The 26,237-nt window shown below is 38.4% G+C and overlaps 1 protein-coding gene across 1 annotated transcript in view; it reads left to right on the plus strand.

Annotated features, from left to right (window-relative positions):
- Positions 1-26,237, plus strand: part of lamc1 (laminin, gamma 1) — a 76,646-nt gene that overhangs the window by 1,503 nt on the left and 48,906 nt on the right. The window lies entirely within an intron of this gene.

The raw sequence follows: 26,237 nt of genomic DNA on the forward strand, positions 1-26,237 counted from the left end.
TCAGTAAAGTTCTCTCTGGAGTTTTGTATTCGCGTCCACTCTACACTTTTTGAGTGCTAATATATTTTAACTGCTTTTTTTGTTTGTATTTCAAATATCTTTCAAATGTAACATTTCTGCCTCCTTTAAAAAAGTTTCCATCTGCCGGAACTTCGCGTTTGATGTGTCCTTTTTGTTTACTAAATATGCAATTTCTGTCTGAAGAAGGCAGTTCTGTACATGCACAGTATTTCAAAATGAAGTTTAGAAAAAGCGCTCAGGATTGTGTCACAGTTTCCAAAGTGAGTTTTCGAACTTTTTTTTTTACTTGCATTTTATAAATGAGCTAGAAGTCTTAGCGTTCTTTTGAACAGTAATGTATACCTTTTTTGTACCAATTTCTAGAGATTGCAGATTAGTAATCAAATCCAGATCCTCTGTACTCAACTGTCTGGGACTGCTGCTGCATAGTTCAGTAATTTGGTTTTCTCTGGTATTTGGACGGGCCCTGGGGGAATGAGTTTTAATCAGATTTGCAAAGGCATTATTTACTTTTTGCGAGTTGAAACATGACGTTTGGAGCTCATTGCCATAATTCGGATAGCCATATCTTAGATGTGCTTAATATGGTTTTGTGTTTTAATATTGATTTGTGTATTTTTACACATTTTCCATTAGATGAGTTAAATAAATTACCAAAATGGCGCCCTGAGTCAAAACAAGCCTAAACGCTATTTACGGCAATATCACCTGGTTGGCACAACGAAATGTGTGGGGAAAAATGCAAGTGTTTTTTTTAAATCTTGTATTTATTTATATCGAAAATACTTAAGATATAAAGTCAGACAACTGGGTAAATTCCTTGTGCATTCCAGGGCTTTATTTGACCAAATCTTATTTGGATACAAAGTTGTTATATGTAATTTGCAGTAGACTGTCTTTTTCAGTCTAACTATTGTTACTGAGGTCATTTTTTACTCCATTTTTAATTGATCACTTGGTACTTATGGCGATCTTAAATCGACAATGTTATGAATGGGTGTTGAATTGCATCAATGAAGCTGGGTGTATTTTTAGTCTGAGTCGTAGTTAGCCAATCAGAAACCTCCAATACACCCAGGCATGATAACTAGAAAGCCGTCGTACGTTTGTGATACGGTGTGATGCTTTGTTTTTGTGTAGTAACGTTAGAAAAAAAAACAACTGTTAATGGATATATATGCTGCATGGGGGGAAAAAAAAGGAATAGCACCATAGTCATGTAGCCTGCATTTTAAAATGTGGATACTTTTTAACCAACGTTTGTCCTAATGATTAAACTGACTAGCGACCCATAAATGTTACTCTTTTCACTTGTTGCTGTAGTCACACTGTATTCTTTGGAGACAATGTTGTGCAGTAAAAATCAAAATACAACTTTCTGGAAAAGATTTTCTCTACTTTGAACGATCAGAAGAGTTAATATAGTGTGATGTGTTGATTTCTAATTTATGCTAGATACATCTGATAAAGTCACACCATTTCGCTTTATTAAATGATCTTCAGATGTTTGTCATGGGCCTTTGTAATGGTATCACACAGATAGAAGGTAGTAATATTAATACCACCCTCCTAAAACATTTGACAAATTACAGTCCAAAACTTAATATTATCCAGATGGTATGTTTGCAGAATTGTTCATCAAAAGTTCGACCCATTTCTAAAAGGGTTTACAAGTTCAGTTGTTTAAACCATTTAAAAATAAGTCGTTATTATTCTTGTTGGGATGTTATTAGAATATTGCTATACCTAAATACGTTTAATTACCACTGCAGCTCTATTGGTAGATCTCCATTTTATATCATATAACTGCATAAAACTAGTTTTCCCTGACTTTAAAGTGTAATTTGTTCTTGGGAATGTTTTGTTCTGCGGTACAGAGTAATTCTTTCCTGCATGGGCTCCTATTATTCTAAACAGCTGGTATTGGTTAAGACCATTGTAAAATGTGGGTTAAGTGCAGCCCACAGTGGTTGGTTGATGCTATACTGTGATGTGCCATGTGAGAACAGTGTAACTCTGTGTAAGTATAACTGTTATTTGATGCTGTGGTAATATGTAACATGGTTGCACAGTTGTCTTTTTTATTTTATTGATTTTAAAGTTATGTCCTGCTCTGCAGCGACATATAACTCCTGTCCTTTTTAAAATGCACTTGATCCCTGTCAAATTTAGAACCTTATGGTTTTTTTTATTCTCACGCAAGGCACACCAAACAGTTTATATCCAGATTATTTTAAGGGTTTATTGCTGGAGTAAAGTCCAGCTCCTAATCCGAGATCTGCTGATTCAGGCTTCCTTACTCTGCCAAAGACCAATATCCACACAATGGCTGTTGGATCTTTCTCTTGTGCAGCTTCACAAGTTTGTGGAGCTCATTGCTCAACAGCGTTAGGCTCTCCAAATGCTGAGGTTTCAATATCTAGCTTAATAACCCCATATTTTCATTTTAGCTTTAAATATATAACTTAAGTTCTACTCCTGGTTTTATTTGAGTCACTTTGTCATTTTCGTCTTTCGACATTGTTCGGTTATGCATATTATAAATATACAATGTGTATTATGCTTGTGTTTTTGTCTGCTGCTTTGTGCTTTATGAAAAGTGCATGTGCCTTTTGTAGCCTAAACTATCTGCTATGGAACAGTCGGTCTATGGGTCTCTAGTGTGCAGTTGGTGAAGAATTGTCCTTCCTCAACTGTTGTAGCCAGCAGTTTAGCCTCAATTTTAGATTGTTTTGCTAAATTGTCATAATTGCGATGTATAGTTTTTTTTTGTACAATGCTGAAAGTAATGTCTTGAATGTTAAGTAGTCCAGTGAATTGAATCCAGTGAGTGAGATTTTTCTCTGGGAAGACCTTAAAATGTTTAATAGTTTAAAGCTAAGAAGTGGAATGTTGCTTACCATGTTTTTTAAAATCATTTTGTGTACTCATTGTGTAGTTTTATTACTTTTGATTAATGGTAGCATCTAGATCTGGTGTCTATTGGAACACCAGAGTCCTCATTCTTATGTCTTGTTGTTGATTATAATGATGATATTTTCAGTTCCATTTTTATATATAGCTGCCTATATTTGGTGGTGTTTGACACCACCATGACATTCAAGTGAAATCAACCTCTGGCGTAAAAACGGAGCTGATGTTCACATCATAGCTCTGTGGGAGAATGTTCACATGCTTATCCTGTTTTTTTTTTAGAAATAAAACTTTGTCACCAAGGATGTCCCTCCCATGAGTGTTTGAATTTTAGTGTTTCAAAGTCATGCTCACAGGATTGTGATGAGTGTGTCTTTGTGATGCTGTTGTATAGGCCTAATAAGCAATCGAGGTTACCCAAGCCATCTGTTTGTGTTACCGCTCTATTCCTGTTACAGTGGTATGACAAAGGTGCGCAAGAGAAGATTGCAGGGCTAAAAGCGACAGGGGTAGGGTGCCGCATGTGGGATTGCTTGTGCTCGTTTTCTGTTAATGCTCTGCAGGCATGAGTTCACTGATTAAATTGTTCGCATTACGCGAGTCATTGAATTTCTGCTTCCTAAGCAAATTGATATTGTGGAGGAGGTGACGCGGGGAATGGGGAAAGAATATTGCAGCAGCCAGTCTGCCCCAGTCAGCAGCTCTCGCGTCACAATGGAGCAGAGTCACAACGACACGTTCTCGCGCGCCCCCTCGCCCGCCTCAGACCCCCTGAAGGGAAGCGAACTTGTCGGTTTGAAGAGAAATCGCCGACAACCCCCCACGTACCCCCCCCTCCCACCCCACCACTGCGCTTTTGCTTCGACGGTGTCATCAAAAAGCTTCCTTGGAAATGAATAGGAGGTGATGTAGGAGGTGTGAAAAGATCACTGTAATTTGGGGGTAAATCACTGATTGTGCAGCATTAAGGGGGACATGCATGTGTGCGAATAGAATTAAAGGTGTCGGTGTTTGATCTTTTAATGATCTGATGCAGTTGGTGTAAATGCCTTATGTCTATGTTTTGCTTTGCAAAAGGCCTTATCTGTACTTCTGATAAGCGTATGCGATGCACACTCTTCAGGTAGATATTATATAAAGTAGTTCTTCATATTCCATAATGTATATCCAGGTTACACTTGGCAAAACGCAAAATGTGTCCACCTGTGCAGCTTGCAGTGCTTACTGTATGTACCCGCTGTGCTTTGCTGAATCAGAAGAAAGCTGTTTGATTTTTTCTCTGTGTCGAGGAACAGCTTTACTTTCTCAGCAGAAGCTGCCACACCTGGGAAAAGCAACCGTGAAATCCTGGAGTGAAGATCGGCTTAATCGAGGCGTTTCATCTTCATTTGCCCCTTATGGACCTAGAACAAGCTTTACGGCTCTAAAGATATTGCTCAGTGATGAGTTTTGCAGGGATGCATTTCAGCTGAGTTTAGTATCATGTGTAAGACAAAGGTTGTCTTCTGTCCTATTTAATGGCAGCATGCAGGTTAAATTCCCAAATGTTTCAGAAAACTGAAAAGCGAACAAGTTTATTATCAGCTAGTTTCGTAGCCTTATTTAATTTTCAATCTGAGATATGTTTTGAAAGTATTTCTTCAGATTTCATGTTAATAAGCACAGGCATGCATCACAGTTCATTCTGGGCAAAATGTTTATGGATAGAAAACCTTTTTTTAAAATTAATTCCCGATAGGAGTGCTGTTTAGAGTTTTCCGGGTTGTTTTGAATGAGGTACAGAAGGTCTTTCGGGCCAGTTTAGACACCAGGAGACAGGAGGTGTGGACGTTCAACTAAGAAACAAAGCTTGGAAAGTCCTTTATTGTGAGCGAGGCCTACATCTATTTTAGGGGGGTAACAGCCTAACACTAACTTGAGGCCTATGCTTTTGTTTTTATGTTTTTATACTTAATTTTGATCGCCTTTATCTATAAACCACAGCGCTTCCTACTAGGGATCATTTTAGTAGGAAGCAGACATGTCCTGACCTGCAGATACAGACATAATGTAATCCAGAATGTCTTGAGATGTGAGGGGAGTTGGGGAGAGAGATGAGTTGGAAAGATTTACAGCTCTTTATTTTTAAATTTACATGTGAACAGATGTGGGGTTAAAATTGTCGACCCTCAACAATGTGACCAACCCGCAGTTGCTCTGTCTGGGACGACTCAAGACTACATCGTGAACCAGGAAATGAGAAATAGATTTGAATTAAGGTTTGGGAAACAGCGGGATGGATTTATCTGCTTAGCTTAATTAACAGAAGATTTGTGGATTTCATCTGTCATCATTTATTTTGTCAAAGCTGGGCTTTTTTTTTTAGTCTCATGGAAAATGAGTAGATAACAAAAACTGGAAAACTATCTGTATGACCTTGCAAACTTTTGTGCTGCACAATCTCATAAATCATTTTTAGGAAAGTGTCTTAGGAAAGGCACAACAAAGCTCTTAGAAAAGGATAAGACCTTTAATTAGTTGAAACTCCTGGATCCTGTGCACTTTAGAACAGCATTTTGGTGGCTTCAGTATGTTGTAAGAATTGGAATTAAGAAAACACCAGCGATCCAGTAATTGTTTTAATACACAGTAACTGGGCATGTTTTCTTCGGTGTCCATTTTTTCACTCATCCTATGCACATCCGTTTTAGAGAGTCATGAAAGTATGTGCCTGGACTGTGCTGTCCTCGATGTCCACCAGATCCTATGCCTTGTAGAAGTCTCCCAGCAGTATTATACACTTTAGTGGGGTAGGGAGGAGGGAAACTGGAGTATTTCCCATGTTGTAATGAAGTTTTTGCTGCCTCCCTTCCGGGTTTCGGAAGCTTCCTGTATTTCGGATGACTCATGTTATAGATCTGCAATAATAAAAAGACAGATGTGGCTTTTTAAAGGAGATGTTTATGAAACCCTGAGATGTGGGTCATCTGTAAAACAGAAACGTCCTCTGGAGGTGACTTCTAACAATGACTGATTTGTTCCTGGAGCAGCACGTTTTTGCCTGCGCTTTCTTACATTTTAAGGAATCCAGGCTGGAATGAAGGCCTTTGCTGAAATGGCTGAGAGCTATAAATTGTTGTAGTTGTACAGCAGGAATTCCTGCACACATGACTGTTCATGAAAGGAATCTGGGGACCTAAGGAATTACATAGGTCTCTCCCAACATGTTCATTATATCTAACCACACAACACCTCAGCGTTTTGAGAGGACATCCTGTCCTGTAGACAACTTGATAAAAGTACAAGGCCCTGGGCTTTGAAAACCTCAGTCTGCCTTAGAGCTACAATGGCATGATTACAGAGTGACGTACTTTACCAGTGGATATTCAGATTCTGTACCTAGCTAGAACATATTTGATTGATGTTTTCTGGCTGTTTTACAGGGCCAAGTTTTTTTGCACTTTTTTTCCCCCCCGTGTGTCATCCTCTGCACATGGTTGGCCTATATTTCATGGCTTCTGTGATGTAGTTTCAGTTTTCAAAACTAGACGTGTATTTATTAAGCTGTTTTTCATTCCTGCAGCGTGGTGTCCAGCCAAGCAGGGTTTGTTGAACCGAGCAGAGGCTGGTGTCCGTGTAAGGCATTTGCGATAGCTGAATTTACACAAAGTGAATTCCATTCCGCCCAAGAACCAGGGGCTGTTTTTCATCTGTAAGGCAGTGATGGAATTACTCCATATATAAGCTGCATTGTGCTGTAATCTGAGTGTTTAAAGAAGATCTGTAAGAAATCATCAGTTTCTTAAAGCCCCAACTTTAAACACCTAATTAAAAATAAGTCTTTATGGTATTTAAGAGCAATCTGTAATAGACTTGATGCCCTTGAGTTATTGGATAATGCCTCGTTTCTGAGCTCCCCAGAACTTTTTCTTCTGGATGTTTGGCATTTGCCCATACAAGATCTTATTGACACATGCTTTTAAAGACATACCCCCGAGAGATGGTTTTGTAATACTGGGAATCCAAGGTGGGAATCTTGCATCCCTGCTATGTAACTGTGAAGTGTTAATAGCTTCGGTTGGTAGGGGGTTGAGCATAATCGGCTTCGAGCTTTCAGCTTCCTTCTCTGTTTGTAGAGCTGTCTACAAAGCCACCTAATGAGTTCTGCCCTTTTACTGTAAAGTTTCAACACATGCAAAAAGGGCTTATATTCAAGTACTGTTCTTTGTTCAAACTCGATTGTTCCACACAAATCCATAAAACTGTATTAGATATTAAAGGGGACACCTCTGCTAAGATGACCTGACATCCTCACGCTCAAGCTTCCCTGTTTTTTTTTTATTATAAATACAAAACATGTAAAATTCTGTGTGATGACGCCCTGCCCTAAGAAACGTTTATTAAACCACACGCTCCTGGGAAGAGAACTCGTTTCATGGAAGAGAAAAATTCTTTGCGGTCTCCTGGGACATATTAGTGGGTGTGAATGCTTAACAATAGTCATAAACTGTGTGATGGGAACTAGAAATCTGCCACAGCAGCCTGTGTGAACATTGTGGTGTTCTGGCTACAGGATGGAAAAAACGCACTGTGGGAAAGGGCAGAAAAGTCAATTGACCACAACCCTGATTAGAAACTGGGGTGCAAGCAGTATGTGTCCCTTGACTACAGCAGGGGGCCTGGGGTCCTCCACAGATTTTCCCAAACCAGGCATCAAAGACCCTTGTCATCTCTTAAGAGTGGCCAGCTGTTATAAATTATCCTGATGTGAAAAAAAGGCAGGTAGGGCCTATTGTTAAGCGCTGAAAGGTATGATCTCAGCCCTGGAAGCATGTATTTACAGAGCACAGCTTGAGGTTTACTGGAGTTCAAACAGGTGTGTAATCTGATCTAAAGACCTGTGGAAATTTGAAGGCTGTGGTGCTTAAGAGGTTTGTTAGGAGCACAACAGAAACATGAGTGTCAGTGTTTAACAGGCCGAGTTTCAGTCAGCGTTCCTCCAGACTTCATGATTGAGTGAAGTTATGGATGAGTAGCATACAAAAGTGGGCTTTAGGTAAGGAACAGTACACAAGTAGCTACACAAAGTAGCCCCATAACAGGAATCTGGTAACCTACTGTATCTCCCTTCTCTGCATTTTGGCACAAGTGCACAAAATAGTCCCATCTTGAGATTGTGGTTTTAAATAACCATGGTAATTGGACATTTCGCCACAAAATCCCGAACTTTATTGCTTTGTTGATAAATGCGACAACTACCTATTTTGTCTTTCGCATTACTCATCACCCGCTTTGTCAAGACCACCCAGAGGGGGTGACGTACGGGCCTTCACCTTTCTGCTAATAGAAATACCTGGTAAGATCACTTCTCCCGCAAAAAACAAAGCTTAATGTTTAAAAGGAAAGCATTCACAGCCTCTGCTGTCACAGCCCTAATGTGGCATCTGCATTCTGTCTGAGGGCAACAGTGGTAAAAAAAAAAATTGTAACAAGCGTTTGACAAGGGTGTCGATTTCTCTGCTTACTATGTATATTGAAAACAGATGAGCCTAACCACATAAAACAGAGGGAATGCTGTCCTTTGGTAATAATTGGCAGTAAAATTAATGAAGCCCCATTAAATTTATTTTAGTATCGCTACCCAGTACAGATGAAGCCCATGTTTGACATAATGTATTGGAAAGAATTTTTGCAATGCACAGTAGATCGGTGTTAACATGTGGCAGCTTGATTTTTTTTAAAAAATAAACTCTGTTCGTCACCATGGTGTGCCTGGTTAAAAGGATTCAACAGGAACAAACCTTTTTTTTTACCACTTGTCCGTGTAGAGTGCTGCTGGTTGAATGTCAGAATATCAAAGCTGTGGTGATTCATTCTGTGAGTAATTGTCTGATCATGTAAAATTACACACCCAACACCAAGCTCATAGTCCCCACTGTCTGCTAATATGCTGTGTATGTGTTCAGTTTACACTGGGAAGATGGGAAAATCAGGAGTTGTAACTGTTAAAGGTTTCCATTGCTGAACTGCATGATGTTTTTCAAAATATCTTTCAATGATATGTTTTCCAATTTGGAAATAAACATTTTGCACAGATATTTTGGCATGTAATTCAGTTAATAATTTGAATCAAACAGTTGTCCCCCCCCTAACCCCCAAACATTTGTGAGTACAGGTCCGAAGAGTAGAGAAGAAGTAGGCCTTCGAAATTAATTTCAGAAGATGCATTCTGTCCTATCCTGTATGCACTTTGCCCTTTAGCCCCTTACTTGCATGCAAACCGAACATGAAATTATGTGTGAATACTGAGGACAAGCTTCAAAGGACCTGGAAGCATCAAATTTATTTTCTAACCAAGAGTGGTAGTTGTGGCTCCAAAGCTGAGCACATTAGGGCCACAAATACAAAAAGTTTACTGTTGGGCTAAACTGGATATTTCAGTATGCATAATTTGGAAGTCATCCATTTTATGATTCATTTTGTTTTTATGAAGTGAACTGTCAGTATGGTTTTATTCTTTTTTTATATATAAAAAATGATCACGATCTATAGGCAAAGTATGGAAAATATGAGAAGTGAATAGTTTGTTGCTTAGTAAAATAGACTGCTGAAGAAAGTTTGGTTATTAATTACACTTTTAAATGTAAAAAGCTTCAGAAGTTACGGTTGGTTGTTGTCATTGTGCGTACCAATTCAGTGACGTATGGACGATTATGGGCTGAATAAAAAAAGCACATACAGTACTTTAAGAGCCTAGGTTGTCATATATTAAAACCAATTGTGAGGTAATATAACATTAATTTGCCCATGAAAGAAAAAGTTTGAGGTGAGCCAGCCTGATCTCCTTCACGGTATTCAGAGCTGTTTAATTTTCCCCATTGAGAAAATGTTCTGTTCTTGTTTGATTTCAGACTCTGGGTAATATTCGTTTTGAGCGAAAAAAGATGGTGGCAACATCACTGTGGGAGGGCAACAGGAAAGGTGCTGAAGGGAGAAAAGGACTAATTATTCTCCTTTGGAATTTTAAGTCCTGGTGGCATCTGCCATGTGTCTGTTAATGACACCCCTTGGGCCATGCTTCCTGTCCTTTCAGAACGTCAGTATTACTTTTTGTAAATCAGGATGCTTGAGCCTACCTCTGGCTGATCTGTCTGCTTGCAGCAAGAAAAATGGAACTGGCCGATTGTCGTGTGATGCAGTTTTTGGAGTTAAGCTTGAAATTGAAAGCTATGCTCAGCCATAGTGAATTTAAATTCCTTCCTGGACAGAGCATCCTGAGAAAAGTTTAAGGTACAGGAACATACAGATAATGAATCTGTATAATGCATAATATTATGAAAGCAGAACATCTAACAACTAGGATGTTTTCAATTCTGGTTCTTGAGGCTTTAGAATCTTTGATGTATTATAAATCTCATACAACTCCTTGACCAGTGGGAAAGAATTAAATTTGATTTTAGAAAATTGGTTGAACAAAGTAAGCAAATGCTGAAACTAGAATATCTTGTAGCTCTGGATGGGGGGAATGGAAAATTCTTGATTTATTGCACTGCATGTAAAACATGTTAATTCTCATCTACCCTATTTTTCTAATATAGCAGAAAATGACCAAAATACCAGATACATGGGCCAAGGCATTTAGTGAAAATACTTCCAGTTTCTGTCGTATCCTTCTTAATTGGAAATTGTTTTTCTTTTCTTGGCACTGCTGGATTCTTCTAGTCACCTGCCAAGTGGTTAAGGATTCTGGCTAAAGCTCTTGGATAGCGGTGCTTTTTCAAAGTGAAAAGAGACATCGTGTGAAGGTTATTAACCAAGGTCACATAGGAAGGTTTCAGAAAAGGAAAAAACAAAGATGGTTTGTAGGTTTTGAACTAGTAACTTTGCTTTAAACAACTTTAGTTGGTAATTGAAGGTTTTTAATCAATTTGGCAATTGCATAAATAGAATGTCAAATCATATTATTTTACACAGGAGGCAAATGAGTGTGTGTGTTCCCTTTTGATAACCTTATCAGATTCAGTAAATTGATCTGAAACGTCAGAGCTACAAGGTAGGAAAAATGTAAATTTTGGACAAAAACAAAGATTTTTTTAAAATCTGTTCAGACCAGGTGCTCCTTCTACTTGTCTCCCAAAATGGGCTGTCATCTGAATGGGCTACTTAAGGTGTCACGAAAAGAAGGAAAAGCAGACTCAGTAAACTCAAAACTGTCTTTAATGGCAGAGAACGGATAGATACAAAGTGATGTCACAGATTCCATCTGCAACAGATTTTCATCAGGATGCTTTAGGCTGACTTGGGCTCAAGCTTTGATGTTCAGACAATGGCTTCTATGGCTTTCTGGCTCAAAACATCTGCTAAATTTAGAGTAAACAGTACCAAGTTTCTAGCCTGAAGAAAGAGTGTGCTGTCTGCCACCATGGTTCCAAGTGAAAACAATGGTGCTAGGTGGAACAAGAGCAAGTTGTGATAGTCCTCCTGTTTCCCCAACTAAGTTTTTCACTTCAAAGAGTGGAAAGAGATTATATTAACATGTGAAATTGATTCTGCCTAGTGCTCCAGAACATGCTATCATACAGTTGTTTTCTTTTGTAAACAAAAGGACGGTTTTTGTTCTGTAGTCTCGTTACCATCGTTTGAGTGGAATGTTTTGTAAATATGCAAAGAATTTTGATTTTAAGGCGTATTTGTATTTAAAATTGGTTTTTGAATTTAAGTACAAAGTAATCGCTAATGATCTGCAAGTGCACTTTTTTTGCACCATTTTTCAGTTGGAAGTGTGCTCCAGCATTAAAATGGTAAATGAGGTGAAGAAACCAATGGCTCAATTCTAAGACAAGCCAAGAACAGCAACAGATGAAATACCCTCCCTAAGGCATCAAAGGGCCATGCCCATAAACCAGGATTAGCTTCTGTTCCTACTGTATCATTTTCTTTCAAAGTGAACATTGATTGCAATCTGTGAAAGGCTTTTGTTTAACAACAAGGTTAGGTATGACATTTGTTTCTGAGCTGTGCTTAAGGTTTTCTTTTTTTAAATGGGAGAAAAGTGAACTTTGTCCATTTTCCAAATAATATTTAAGAGAAATGTGAAAGCGTCGTCTCAGACAAGCATACAATATGTAAGATCATGTGTGAAACTTTAGTAAATGTAGTAAGTTTAAGAGGGTTTTTATCTTTATTATATTTTGTGATGTTGCACAAAAACAAAATATCTGGTGGAAACATTCCATGTCATAATCCTGTCTTTTTCAAGGGAAGTGTTGGTTAGTTTGGCCCAGCATCTATACAAAGCTTGCAGTGTACAGTGCTGAAAGTTTAGAAAACCTCAATTATCGATTAAATTCTTTTGTAAGGAATTTGTAAAAGACTTGTGTCATAGTCGACTCCCACCTTTTTAAATAAGCAAGCACACTTTTTAACAAACCAGACAACATTCATGCCACAGTGAGTTTCACACAACCGTACCTGGTATGTCCTAACACAATCAAGACCTACTGCTCAGTTGTCGAGTTTGTTGAGGATTGTGACTGTAAGTTTGTTGAAGTATAGTTCTTACAAATAGTTCTGGTAAAATACTTGAAGATCGTCTTCTGAGGTGCCCTTGCCCATCTGTGAGGCAGTGGACAGCTAAATGAAACTGATGTTTTTTGCCTAGTTCTTATGCTGTTTGGCAGAGAGATTTGTGCTTGGAATGGGTTGTGAAACATGCTGTATTAGTCACAGGAAATAAGATTCAAAATTCTGTAATCTCTGATTCTGGCCAGGTGCTAGCCTATAATTGGAATTGCTTATCTTCTGGCAGCATATTAAAATTTCAGCAAACTGTTTTTTCTGTCTTCAACTAAAACAAACTGTATCTAGTTATGATAGATCCCTGGTTAACAGCACCTTTTTTTAACTTTCACCATATGTGAGTGAAAATTACTGGTGGAATGTATCGCAACATTTTTTTTTTGCATAAACTATTCATTGGAAGAACTCTAATGAGCTACTTCCAATACTGACAGAGGAGGTGATATTGAAGTACAAGTAGTGCACTTTAACCTATATCCCAGCCATTTCTTTGGCTGTCAGGTATTTTTGTGACTGTTTTATGTCAGCTGTTAAGTTGGGATTCTGCTGAATGAATGAATGCTTCTCAAAAAATGAAAGCTTGGTCTTAGGAGAACTTGGTAGAACCCAAGTTTGTATTAGATGCATGTTGGTACTTGTGTAATTACAAAAAAAATTGAATCCATTTTCTTTTTTTGCTCTGCAAATGATTAGTAACTGGTCGATCACATATCATTTTGCTTGGCATTAAGCTATTTTGCTTCGCTTTCTGCCAACCCGCTTGGCCTTCTCCAGTTAAAGATGAAAAGTAAAATCAATGAATGTTTGGTCTTGAGAGTAAAGCATTTACTTTTGATTTAAATAATCTCAGTGCCTGTCTTTGTGTTTGGATGGGACCAGCATGAACTGGAAGCTTGAGTTTCTTTCTCTTTTTCTGGCTAATAGTCTAGAATAAAAAAAGAACACTTCAAAAGAAAACGCTTTGATTAAACGCAGTTCTTAGAATGAGGCAAAAAGGACGGCAACATAATTTTGATAAAAATACAAGTTCTAATGCATATGTGTAATAAAATATATTTCTTTAATATTTTACAGATTGAATATTCGTTTATGTAATGCTGCAGCTTTTATAATGTTCTGCATTTAGGTGGAAATGCTTTGTAATTGATTTTTTTATGATCATAGTAAAGTCATTTTTTTGTATTGAGGTGGCCTAAAGAATTCTTTGTTGGATCTGTGACCACTAAGAATAGGCCATGATGACAAATGCCTCTGTAGTTAGAAAGGTCCCATTCCCTGAGTACTGAAAAAGCAGTGTCTGATTTAAGATCAGACTTCCTGCCCCCTCTAGTCTTGTTGCTTGTACTCAGAAGGCCTATTTCATATCACTGCTATTTCTATTCTTGCCATATAAGCAGATCTTTCAGAGGCCTGTTGGTTTTTTGTAGCTCGTCAAAGACCTCTTGGGTGTAAAGAGGCTCGTCGGTAAAATGCAACCCAACAACTTCGAGTGATTTTGCTGTGTGTTAATCTAATATTCTGTTCATTTTCTCGTGCTTTGAAAGAGGAATGGGGGTTTACATTTGGTAGTGCAGGGAATTGTAGAGCTCTGAGCTGTTACAACATGACCATTTTTCTTCTTCCTGTGATTTTGAATTCCCTTTAATACACTTGACTGGAGGATCTCCCCCGCCCCGGTAGCAAAATTTCATTGTAAAAATGAAGAAATCTGAAAAAAAAATAATTGAAGACATAAAGTGTAGTTATACTAAACAGAGTGACAGAACAGAAAGGCCTAAACTTTCTCCTATCGATGAAAACATTCCTGCCTAGTACAAGTTGGGGAATACTCCATAACATAGTGTTGCTTCCTCAAAAACAAGCCCAACAAAGATTTTACTAACAAGCAAGCAGTTAATACTGGGGGATTTGTACCATTCAGAGTTTTTTTTTTGCACCCTGCTGACCTTTTGGCGATTATGATGTGTTTTCGGTACAAATTAACTGACAAGTGTGGCTGGCCTGATTAGAGTTCAGATTAGTGCTTAGCTAAATGCATGGAGAATTGTATTCTTGGGAGCACTGTTGCCCTGGCATTGAAGTGAAAAATCACAGTGAAACCTTTGTTCCTTTAAAAACATGCTTTTGGCCTAAACTGTACTGCGCAGATACAACTGCTCTGATCTGGCAGTGAGGCAGCACATTTTGTAGTGTTAATTGCTGATCGCAGTATATAGCACTTGGTTTTGAAACCACCTACAGAGAGTTCTGTGTAGATGTTATTGCCACTTCTAACTTTCAGAAATAAAAAGAAGATTGAGTTGTCATGGGAGGATTAGCATTCTTTGATGGGTTAAATAGACCTAAAGTAGGATTTAACAGTTGCCTCATAGAATTCTACCACTTGGGAATTTCAAATTTCAAGAAATTGTGTTGTGTGGTATGCTTTAATAGTTCTGTGATGCGCTCTTAATGGCATACTATGTTTTTACATTAACAAGTGTATTACATGATTGGGTGCAGTTATTAATTTTTACTTATTTCTTGGGGTCTCGGAACAGCTAGACCTTTTTTTTCCCCCATCAGCACAATGTGTGCAAATTAAAATTTACCCTATCATGCAATTTGGATGTCAATCTTTAATCACGTTGTGAAGATTAAAATGATCTTTGTAAGATAACAGTGTAGTGAATTTAGTTAATTTTTTACCAGTTTAACTTTTAAGTCTTGTGCTAAATATATTGTGCATAGTTCAGTGTCTCAGTTCTCACGGTTATTGCGGTATGCCTGTGTGTGATTGGTTGTTATCAGCAATGGATTAATAAGTAAAAGAAAAAATACGGAAACTCACTTATAGTAAAGGGATCTGAACAATGCAGGTAATTGTGATGGTCTTACAACACATGGTTTCAAAATCATATCGTTTTGTAAAGAATTTAAGTGGTGTGTACTTAAAACCTTGTTTTTCAGCATGCATAGGCTGCAAAGGAACAAGTAAATGTTTTTTCCATGCTAAAAAGAGAAGAAAAGAAACACGTTTCGGCTGTGGAGCCTTCTTCGGGTGTGACGCAGCTGAAATGTTGTTTCTTTTCTTCTCTTTTCAGCATGGAATAAACATTTACTTGTTCCTTATTATCAAATACACATTTCTGCTTAATTCTGATTAAGTTCAAAATGTCACTGGTGTTGCGTCTGCATGGGATGAGCAGGAGAAGGAATCGCAGGAAGTTGTGTTGAAAGTAAACTCTTTACTACACCTTGATCCTCTTTTTGGTTTAATTTGCTCTTTTAGTTACTGCATCAGTCCAGGATGTCATGCAGGGGCATCTTCAGAGGATAATCTGAAATATCTGCATCTCCTTCTGTATACTTTCATCTTTTCCTTTTGTTATTCAGTGAAGGAGTTCTCTACATTAAATATTTATTGCAATGAATGCAGTAGCTGTGAGGGACTGTCTCTAACAATTGTTGTCAGGTAAATCATCATCAACTGCTGTCTTGGGACTGTGTTTATTGCAGGTTTGTGAGTGGGCACCACACAGGCACAGCTCAACTAAACTGCTGATACTTTTCTGCTGTGTTTGTTCCATTTAACAACATAAGGTGTATTTTTTGTTCAAATCTGTCTTCATATGTGAACCAGTTTTATAGTACATTTACTGTGAAATTACTGCTTTGTCTTTTAGCATTTTCTTGGAAATTGGAGTAAAATTTAAAATACTTTTCCTTACTTCCAATGCCTTGATTAGTGGATTCGTTTCTTGTGACATGAGTGACTCTGCGTTTATAGACTCCGATTGCAAATCTGTTCTTAAAGTGGAGGAAAATGTGCTTTCACTTACTCGCATTGTGCCTCCCTAATGTTCTTACATCCCAGAATGTTAGAATTCTAATAGAACTTTAAAAAAAAAACACATTATTTACACTGATTTTTTCTTTAAGTTTTTCAATTAACATTTGTGCTCAAGATTAATGTTTTAATGCATTGCTGTGAATTATTTAGTGATATAAAGATTTTGCCTGATAAGCCACTCTGAAGTTCGGTCCTTTGGATAGCCTTTTAAGGAGATCTTGAATCCTGAAAGTTGTTAGTATAACTTCTTATGAATGGCCTCTGTCAATAAGCTTTTTTTCTATTTAGTTGTCAGGTTCTTTCTTTACAGTCATGTTTTCCTGTTTACAAAAGGGTAATTCAGTCTCCTGCAAATAAAATAACAGTGCTGCGAAAAGGAGGTCTCAGTGGCCAGTTCCTTTGTTTCTTCAGCCAAACATCTAACCTCCACTTCCCCCAAAACAAGGGAAATTCAGCACAGTGTTGTGACATTCCTGTCTTTAAAAAGTGGACATCTGCTCTTTAATATATCCGGAAGCATCTTAAAATCCCAAAAGTCCAGTTTTGTTCTTAAATTTGGTATCCGAATGCTTTGCCAAGATTCGTTAATCTCTGCTTGCCTATTTTTTTTTACAGAATACATGAAGGCCTTTCTTCAGCCTTGGGAAAAAAAAACAAATATTTATGAGACGATTAAAATCTCACTGGTAACCCTAATCATTTACCCTGAGCCGCACCTGCTGTTCAAATATTACTCTTCTCATAGCTAAAGAATTTGAGTGTGATTCTTAAAGGAGTTCTCCTGTTATTACTTTGTCATTTGTCTTAGTTATTGATGTTGTGACAGTGAAGATATAGATAAACTGATTCTTTTGAGGTCTATATTTGAAAAGGACAGAAAATCACCATAGTTTATTAAACTGGTTATCCAAGCATTGCACATGATGTAGATTAACCAAATATTTAAGTGCAAAGAAATGGTAAGTGGAGTTAAGCTTTGTTTAAGTGTTTTATTAATATTATTAATATTTTGCATGGAATTTTAACATGCAAAAATCAATCAACTTAAAATTAGACTTATCTCTTGCAAGTTTTATGAGTTTCTGGAATTATAACATCACTTTATTAACCCTTTACAATTTCTTGCATTAGGAATGATCTTTTCGCATACCCCAGCTTGCTCTCCATAATTACCAACAATAGGGCAGAACTGAACAATAACAAATGTTGTAGATGAAATGAAAGGCACCTGTCAAGAATAACTTGTTGGCATTTTCCAGTCAGTTTAGACTTGCTTTCAAATGTTCAATGGAATTTCCAAAAAATCATTGAACATTTAGCTGGTTTAGCTGCTGTAGTTAAAATTGATTACATGTCATTGTCGGAGTAGGGAAGCCATGTTTTTGATATTTATGATTAAGCCCATTTTTCCTCAAAAGTAACCGCTTAGCCACTGTAGCATGCTATATGTGTCTGACAACTTGAAGTTTCCCATTGCATAGACTCTTATTGTTCTTTGGATGAAAGGCATAAAACTAATGAAAAGGGTATTAAGGAAAAAAGGCCGCGGTTAAGGAATTTTGCAATGCCAGTGCACTTTAAACTTGTAACCCTTTCAATAAACCCACACAACGCCTAGGGTTGTTCCAGTCGCCTCTCACGACAGCAAGTGAAGTCCTATCTGATTAGATGTGAGGCCCAGACAAAATTCATATTTTTTTTTCCCCCTCTCTCCCGAGTCCTGCTAAATTCACAAAACCCTTTGTTGTCCCGGTTTGTTGTGGGGGCGGGTGGGAGGCTTGCCTTTTGTTCATCCGTTCCCAGTCGTGTCTCGCATTCTCCCGACCTCCTGTTTGAGCGCTGCTTTAAAGAGACGTTACAGAAAAGATTTGAAATGACTCTCTGGCTGTGTGGTGACCACAAAGCCTAACTGCAACTCTTGTTTGCTTTCCATTCATCAGTGTTTACTTTGAAGTTAAAACTTTACATTCTCTCTGCAGAGAGCTAATTGAAAGCTGAGTAGCAGGTTGGTGGGTAGTCACTAAGAGCTAAATCAAAGCATTTCTTAAGAGGCACAGGAAGGCCCCACTACTTCACCTAACAGGTCTAACTGAGCTGCTATCGGTTTTAGTAATTACACACCAGTTGCAGGGGCTCTACAGAAGTTCAGCTTATGTATTGTGGTCGAGGGATTTTTTTTATTTTATAAATTACTACCATTTGACGCAGACCAGTAATGTTTTTTCCCCCCATATGTTAATAAATATTCAACACTATTGGTTGTGGTTTATATATACCCCTCTTGAGGCTTCCTCAACCCAGTGCTGGATGGCAAACCTCCCCTGTATTCTTCCAAGCTTTCCCAATTTCAGCTGTTCTCCTCTGCCTTGCTCTTGCAGTCTGACAGTTTTAGACATCTTTTTCTCGGTAGCCTTTGGTCGCTTTTCCATGTCGGTATTTCCTGGGTCCAGCAACGGAGTTCCATTTTATTTCGAATGCTGCGGTGATGCGAACAGTTTCACAACCCGTCTTTCATGCCCTGTAGTGAATAGAATCTCAAATGAGCTGTCACTGCCTAAAAGCTCATCGCGTCGGGCAATGCAGATCCAAGCGCTGGTGGCAGATGTCCCAATTTTTTAATGCAACGCAAACTGCAGAATGTTGCTATTCCAGTACGGGAATACGGGTCTAACACCTGGTGATTTCAAAAAGTCACATTGTTAAAATACCGTGTGCAGGTTTAAAAGCTTTCTGTTAATAGTCCTGGGCCCCTTGAGTTTGCGAATGAGCTGTCATGTTCAAGGACCCATGACGTCTGGCGGACTGAAGCTGGAGGCTCTACATGGCACAAGAGGAAGCAGAACTTTGCGGCTGTCAGGTGACCCTGACCTGACCCGTGAAATTTCATTACAGATCACCACCCCCTTCCCAGGAATGTAGCTTGAGCAAGTGGCATGGCACGATCTCGCCGCTCAATGAAGCACCAAATGCAAAGGAATAATGCTGTTTTTCCATGTTCAACGGCAGCATAGCATCGTCTGACCGGCATTGAATCACAGGGCCCAAATGTGAATCTGATTCTTCATGCCAGACCATAGGAACGTTTACAGTTAGTTTTGGGCAAGAGTGCCTTGTATTTGGGACTGATTTCTGTTTGTGTTGTGATCCAATTATAGTCTCACAGTAGAATTGCAGAACTGTTTTTTTAAAGCAAGAACATATTTAAATGCACTTTCTGAAGTACTAAAGGCTGTAATCTTATTGTATACACTGAAGTGTCTTTGATATCAGGTATAGAATATCAGCAGGCAATGCAGCAGTAACAAAGATATGAGTATTTTGTTCTTAAAGCAGCTGTTGAACACATTCATACACAGGTGAGAAGAAGGGGGTACACAGCCGACGTACAGGGAGAAACCATTTCAGATATGCCCTGGTTAATTTTTATCCAAAGAAAAAAATATTCCAGACACTGTTTAAGCACATGCAGTACATTTCTCTCCGGTGAGTCAATCCAGACAGTTCTCAGCTCTTTGGGATACAAGAGGTTCCACGGTTTTTAAGGAATGCCAGTTATGGGCTTCATTCCTTTAATGTCAGCTGGCTGTTTTGATGTCAGTAGCATTCAGAAGTGTACACAGCAGGGGCAGATTATGGTATATGTTGAAGTTCAGTTGTCAGTTGAACAGTTTTACTTCATGGGAATTCTTTGAAGTTTGAGAATGTGATATGGGAAATGCTACACATTGAAATAATCTGTGGTTAGATTTTTTTTTTTTTGCTGGTCCAAGCATCCACAAACTACAAATTATTCTAAAGTAAAGGTAAATACACTGATAAGATTACCTGTGTGATTCTGTGTGCTCTGGCTAAAAAATAGAAACTAGAGAGTAGGTGGCAACAGTTTATTATACACTACATTGCCCGAACACCTGGATAAAGCCCAAATATCTGCTGGCAATACAGGCCAAAGCAGTCTAGAAAATGCTATCTTTGAGGAGTTGCCACTTTGAAAGGAATGCATTTTTTTTTTCCTTGAGCGAGGAACAGTTATTGAACTGTATAATTATTTTTCATGTTAACAAGTGCTGCTTCCAAACAGTAGTAAACTTTTGTGGCATGAGTTATATCTGTATAAAGCATGTTTGAATTATTGTGACTGTGACTTGCAATAGGTGATCCTGTTCAGGTAAATGAAGACAGGCTTGAGAGCATTTTCCCAATAACTGGCACGAAAAGGTATATTCATGTACTATTATGAAATGCTTAAGGGCAAACAGATAACCCATGTTTTTTTCCTTCATAATACAAGCCTGTGTAGTTGCTGTCGGTGTAGGCAGATTTGTTTAAGGACAAAATTCCTGGCCTCCTGGATTACTGGACACATTATTCACCCACAGTGTTGTGCCTACTGGATGTCCACCTGTATGTGTTTATAATCCCCTATTCCTGGCTACTCTCCTTCAATACTGACTTCATTGCAAAATATCATACAAGATTGTTGCTTTGTTTAAAGAAAAAAAATAATTCCAAAAAAATCCTTAAAGCACTGCGGCAGATTTGCGATGCTCAGTCACTTGTTTCATACCTTCATTTTAATTGTAATTCATTAAACAGATTTAAAGGTTTTCTTTGTCAAGTTCTAGAAACACTCATGATTCCACATTCAAATGGAGTGTAATTAATCTCCAGTGTAATTTTTTTGTGATTTAGCTCCCCGCTCTTCAAATTTTAAGAGGCGCTGAGTCTAGTGCTCTTCTTCCACATACGACAAGCTGATTTAGTCTAAACAAATTTCAGTTCAGAAGAAACATGGATAAGATCTCGGCTCAAAAAAATCAACTAGTTAAACAAAGGGGGGAAAAAAACCTGTTTTTTATTTTCCCTTTTAAGAAAATGAAAGATGTCTCCTCACTTATCTTTATCGTGAAGAACAGCCTTTGAAATTACCTGTTAGCTCAGACAGAAGTCCAGGAATCTCAGCTTCAGTAGTTATCATTTCTTGGTTTGTGTTTCACGCACTGTTATCTATCCACACAATTCACCTGGTGTCCCTTGGTAGTATCTTTAATGGAGTCAGGCTAAGCTTTATTTTGACTCTAGCTTTGGAGTATTAAAGAGCCCTTAGTGTTTGGTATATACAAGGTGTTTGCATCAGAAAAGCATAGGATAGAGAGAGATCAAAGTTAAGCTGTGGCACTTTGTCCTGCAACTGGAAGTTCTTACGGTTGGCTACAATATTGGGGAGAGAGGGCTCGGCTACGTTTGCTGTTGGCTCTTTCAAGGCACTGACCTCTCTTTCTAGGTAGTTTGCCTCTGGCCCTGCACGTTATCAGAGAGAGACCCCCGTCTGTCCTAAGGTTGGCACTAGAGCTTTGAGCTTTAGGAACTACAGTGTATGAAACAGCAGGTTAGGCTTGTTGGCAACCCTAAGATGGTGTGGGATTTCAGGCAACTGTTTGGTTAAATACTGGTTAATTCATAAAGTTACCTCATAAAAGAATTAAGTGTTTCATAGATGGGAATACAAATTCTCATCTATGGCAACCATTATGATGAAAGAGGAAAAAGCAGTACTTGTACACGGTTATTGACAGTAGGGGTATGAAAGTTAGCAGACGGTGATGGATTTTTTTTGCTGTTGTTCTTCATATTGAAGCTGTGCCTCCTTCTGAAATATTTGTTTGACCCATTCTGTTAAGAAAGAAATAAAAACACTTCTCTGTGTGGTCTGTATCTTCTTAGGTGGGTTTCCCTGTTTAAGATTTAATACTGGCTTGCCCAACTTGACTGTAATGTAAACTGAGTGTAGGGCAGTAGTTAATTACAGACTTAACTAATTCCAGGGGACACACTGATGACCCTTAACAATCTTATAGTAGGAAGTATATTGAAAACGCAGTGGCCTGCCCCTGCGTCTAGAAGAATTAAAACAGATTTGATTTTCCAAGTTGCCTGACACTGCCCGAGGGACAGGATTTCCTTTATTATATAGTATGATATTTTCCCTGCCACAAATACTAAGCTATATAACAGAGACAAGCATGTGCCTGCACTGTAATTGGTGCTTGCCCTGAGCATGGAAAGATCCTCTTTGTGGTTCCAAAATGTGGTGTTTAAAGTACTTTACCTTAATGTCCTCACAAACAGATGTAAGCAGGTAAGTGCTTAGAGAAATGCTAAACTGGCCAGCTTGTTAATTCACAGAGGGGTATGAATTTTACAGTATGGAACTCTGCAGCTATTTCAGAGTGGTTGGTAGAATTTTTTATTTGCTTGAAAATTAAAAAGCTACTATTTCAGTATTTATAAAAAATCAAGGCCGATAAACATAGGCAACTAACTGTTCCTCTTGATTTTAATTGGTGACCATTATAGCATTGTTTTAATCTTGATATTAGAAGCAGAGTAAGCACCTCAAATTGTATGTAGCGAGGAGAATTATAAAATGATTATAATGACCAGTGGCCCAAATTCATTGCAATTAAAGTTCCAGTGTGGAAGACATGTCCGTTAAAAAAATCCAAACAAGACTCACCAAGCGAAATTCACAGGTTCATGCTGTAAGTACACTTAGCTGGTATAATATCTTCATTTCTCATTTACAAGCATCTTCTATGGCCCATGGGTAGCTGTCCATGATGACATCTCTAGCCAAAAGGTCTCACTTGTGAAACGTTACCAGAACTCTTATTAATATTTTCATATTTGTGTTTCTGTATCTTTTACGGTTTGAATGGAATGATAATATTTGTGTGATCAACAGATGCTGATGTGTGGCACTTTAACTGCCTGGCTAAATGTGACAGAAATCAAAATCATTGGAGCATAAGAAATGTTATAAATAAGAGAAAGCCAGAGAAAGTCGAACAGTCTAAACTGATTGGTAGTTAGGGCTACTTACTGTAGTAAGCTGGGAAGTGTTTTCAGTAGTACAGCTAATCTTTGCAGAAAGATGTGCTTTCTGTTTCTGGTTTTAAGTTGACGTCTAACTCACACTTGTTTCCTCTGCATTTTGGATTCTGCTTTGAATTGGAGACATCCACTGCATCCACCTTGTCAGTGCTTTTGATTATTTTAAATACCTGAGTCGGGTTCCTTCTGATAAGATATGTTATCTAACTGAGGCTTCTGCCTGGACACTTCCCAAAATGCCTGCAGCTGTTCTGGATTCTGGAAAAAAAATAACACCTTCACCTGGAGGTAGGTCTGATTGGAAGTCGTCACACAGAGCGTACACTCTTTGAGATACTGCTGTAAATGCTGAGTAAATTCCTGTTTTTGTGTGATGGTACTGTTGCCAGATGCATCTTTGTTCACAACAGGGGGGAAAAAAAAAGCAACTGAGAATGCCGAAACCATTCTTTGTACAATAAGCATACTTCTTTCAAAAACGTTTCTTAAATGCTTGTGAATCAGTGGTGGGAGAGAGTTGGTAGCACTGTTATTGTCTATGGGCACGTCTCCAGAGTCAAAGTGATAGAAATTTCAGTGATAATTCAGCTTTTGCCTGCAGAAGATTGCCATGTGAAATTTCCCTTTGATATTTGCCCATAATGTACACATGAAGAGCTGTGCAATACTTAAGGGATTTCTTTTGACATATAGATGCCTGCATAACATAATCCCAAGCAGCAAATTGAGCTGGTGTGAACACTACTTTAGGGGTAAGGTTAGGGTTAGCTCAAGGTTTTAGGCTGTGATTCTTATTAAGGCTGTTATTAAGCTTATGTTTCAGGTGACAGTGCCTCAATTTAAGGATAGGTTTTGGATATGCTATGATAACCTTTAAAGATAGGATAAGGATAATTAGTCATCTCTCGAGATGGCGTTAAGTAAAAAGGTACCATTAAGGGTACAGTTAGGTATAGTTGTACGAGAGGTAGGGATCTGGTTGGATTTAAAGTTGATGTAAGGGTTACAGAAATGTTAGGTTTGAGGCTAAGGTAATGTCAAGATACAGTACAAGCCCTGCAATGAAAAAGTTGGTCTCCAAGCTTCTCAAGAGTAGGACAGGGAGTTCTTGGGTCTTCCTCTGCCAAATCATTCAGAATCCAGAAATCTTCCCAAGTGACTCTCCAAAAATGTGTTCAGGTCCAGGTGTGGATTATGGATTGTAGCAAATTTCAGCACTGCAATGGGAATGTAGAGTGTGAGGGGGGGGGCTCAGCCTTCCAGCATGTTTGAATTGAACATGTGGAGGATGGCATCGATGAAGGTGACCTGGATCCTTTTCCATTGTAACCTCATCCCGAACCAGTGTGAGACAGTCTCCAGGACTCTGCTGGAAAGAATCCCTAAAATAATCCCTGGCGTGGGCTGCTATTTGAGGGGGAGTGCTGGTCACGTGGTCTGGCCTTGGTTCACTGACTGTTTATGCAGCTGTTTTAGGTCTGGAATGTAATTTAAAACAAGCATCTTGGACTTCACAATTTCATTGAATAAGCTCATGGGAACCAAAAACTCTTTATTTCGGTTCTTTTGAATGACTGATTCATGTTTACTTCATGCAACATTCCCAGGTTTGTTCAGCTTTAATGTGCAAAGCGAGCTGAGGTTTCCTGTCATAAATGTGTCTCTGAAAAACCTGGTCATTGTGTAACGTTTGAATTTTTCATTCGGAAATAAGTTACATCCCGTCACCGGGTTACGAAAAACTCAACATGTGCAGGTTCTACTGTGTCAAAACCTCCCGTAGGTCCCAAAGTAAGAGTTTTGAATGAGGGGCAACTAGTACTGCAGGGATTTCCGTGGATGAGGTGGGTGGAGAAAGAGGAATTTCGATCACAAGGCCTCCATTTTACACTCAGCCTTGCTTTGTTCTCCTGCACCTCTGCATGTTATCTCTCTCGCCGATGTTACATTTCTTATTAACTGTACTTTTTTAAGTGTAGGCCAGATTTGATCTTCGTTTTTAGGCTTTTAAAATGTTTTTCCATTTGATCAACATTGATATTCCTACATAAGAACATCATCAATTTTAAGTGCCTTCTGATTAGCGTAAAACTCAGGCTATGTAAAGATTTGCAGTACAGGCCCCTTTGGGAAGTCGGGGAGTGGGTGTTGTGGCATTTCGAATTAGTGGAACGCCGAGGCATCCACTAGAGCTAGCTTGAAGTGGGTTGAACAGGAAATCTCTTCAAATCATTAGGCATGAGATTTAAACTACTCTTCATTAGTGAGATCTTTGATTTTCAAATTTACTTTTTTTTTATTTCCAATGCCTCTAGTTATCCACTGCCCCCCATGAAAGTGCATGTGTATACTATGCATATGCATAAATGGTGTTGGTTTGTTGGCTGTAGGGGGTCAGGTTAAGGTTAATTTCATGCTGAAAAGGACTACATTTCAGCTGTTAAACCTTCTTTAGGTGTGTGGCACCTGAAAAAGGCCTAACAGCCAAAATGCTTTTTCTTCTTTCATTTTCAGTGTGGAGTTATAAACTCCCTGTGTTTGCTCTGTGGAATTGCAGCCAGAAACAAGTACAAGTTCATTCAGTGATGATTCACGATGTCAGTGGAAACACCACTTTTAAGCCTATTTGCTCTACATCCTGATACTTTACAATTTTTTCTTGGGCCTGATCTCATGATGTCCTTCGGTGGTAAATTTAAATGTTGATTAGATCTAGATTATAATAGTAGGGCATTCATTTAATGGAGGGAAACAGATTTTCAGCTTAATTAGGTTAGACTTATTTTTTACCATTGCACATTTAAGAAGCATCATATAGCACCTACAACAGAAAACACATTCCCGTAGGGGTAATCATTATAATGTTGTTAGAAAGACGAAGAGACAATAGATCTAGCAGGTTTTTACATTCATTGAATGTCAAAGTTCAGTCTTCAGACAAGCATGTGCTATAGTTGTTATCATCTTCCGTTTCCTGTCCGGAAAAATGTTATGACTGGAAGTCTGGTTATACAAGGCT

Source organism: Atractosteus spatula, chromosome 11, assembly GCF_055471065.1.
Source record: "Atractosteus spatula isolate fAtrSpa1 chromosome 11, fAtrSpa1.hap1, whole genome shotgun sequence".
Taxonomy (NCBI): domain Eukaryota; kingdom Metazoa; phylum Chordata; class Actinopteri; order Semionotiformes; family Lepisosteidae; genus Atractosteus; species Atractosteus spatula.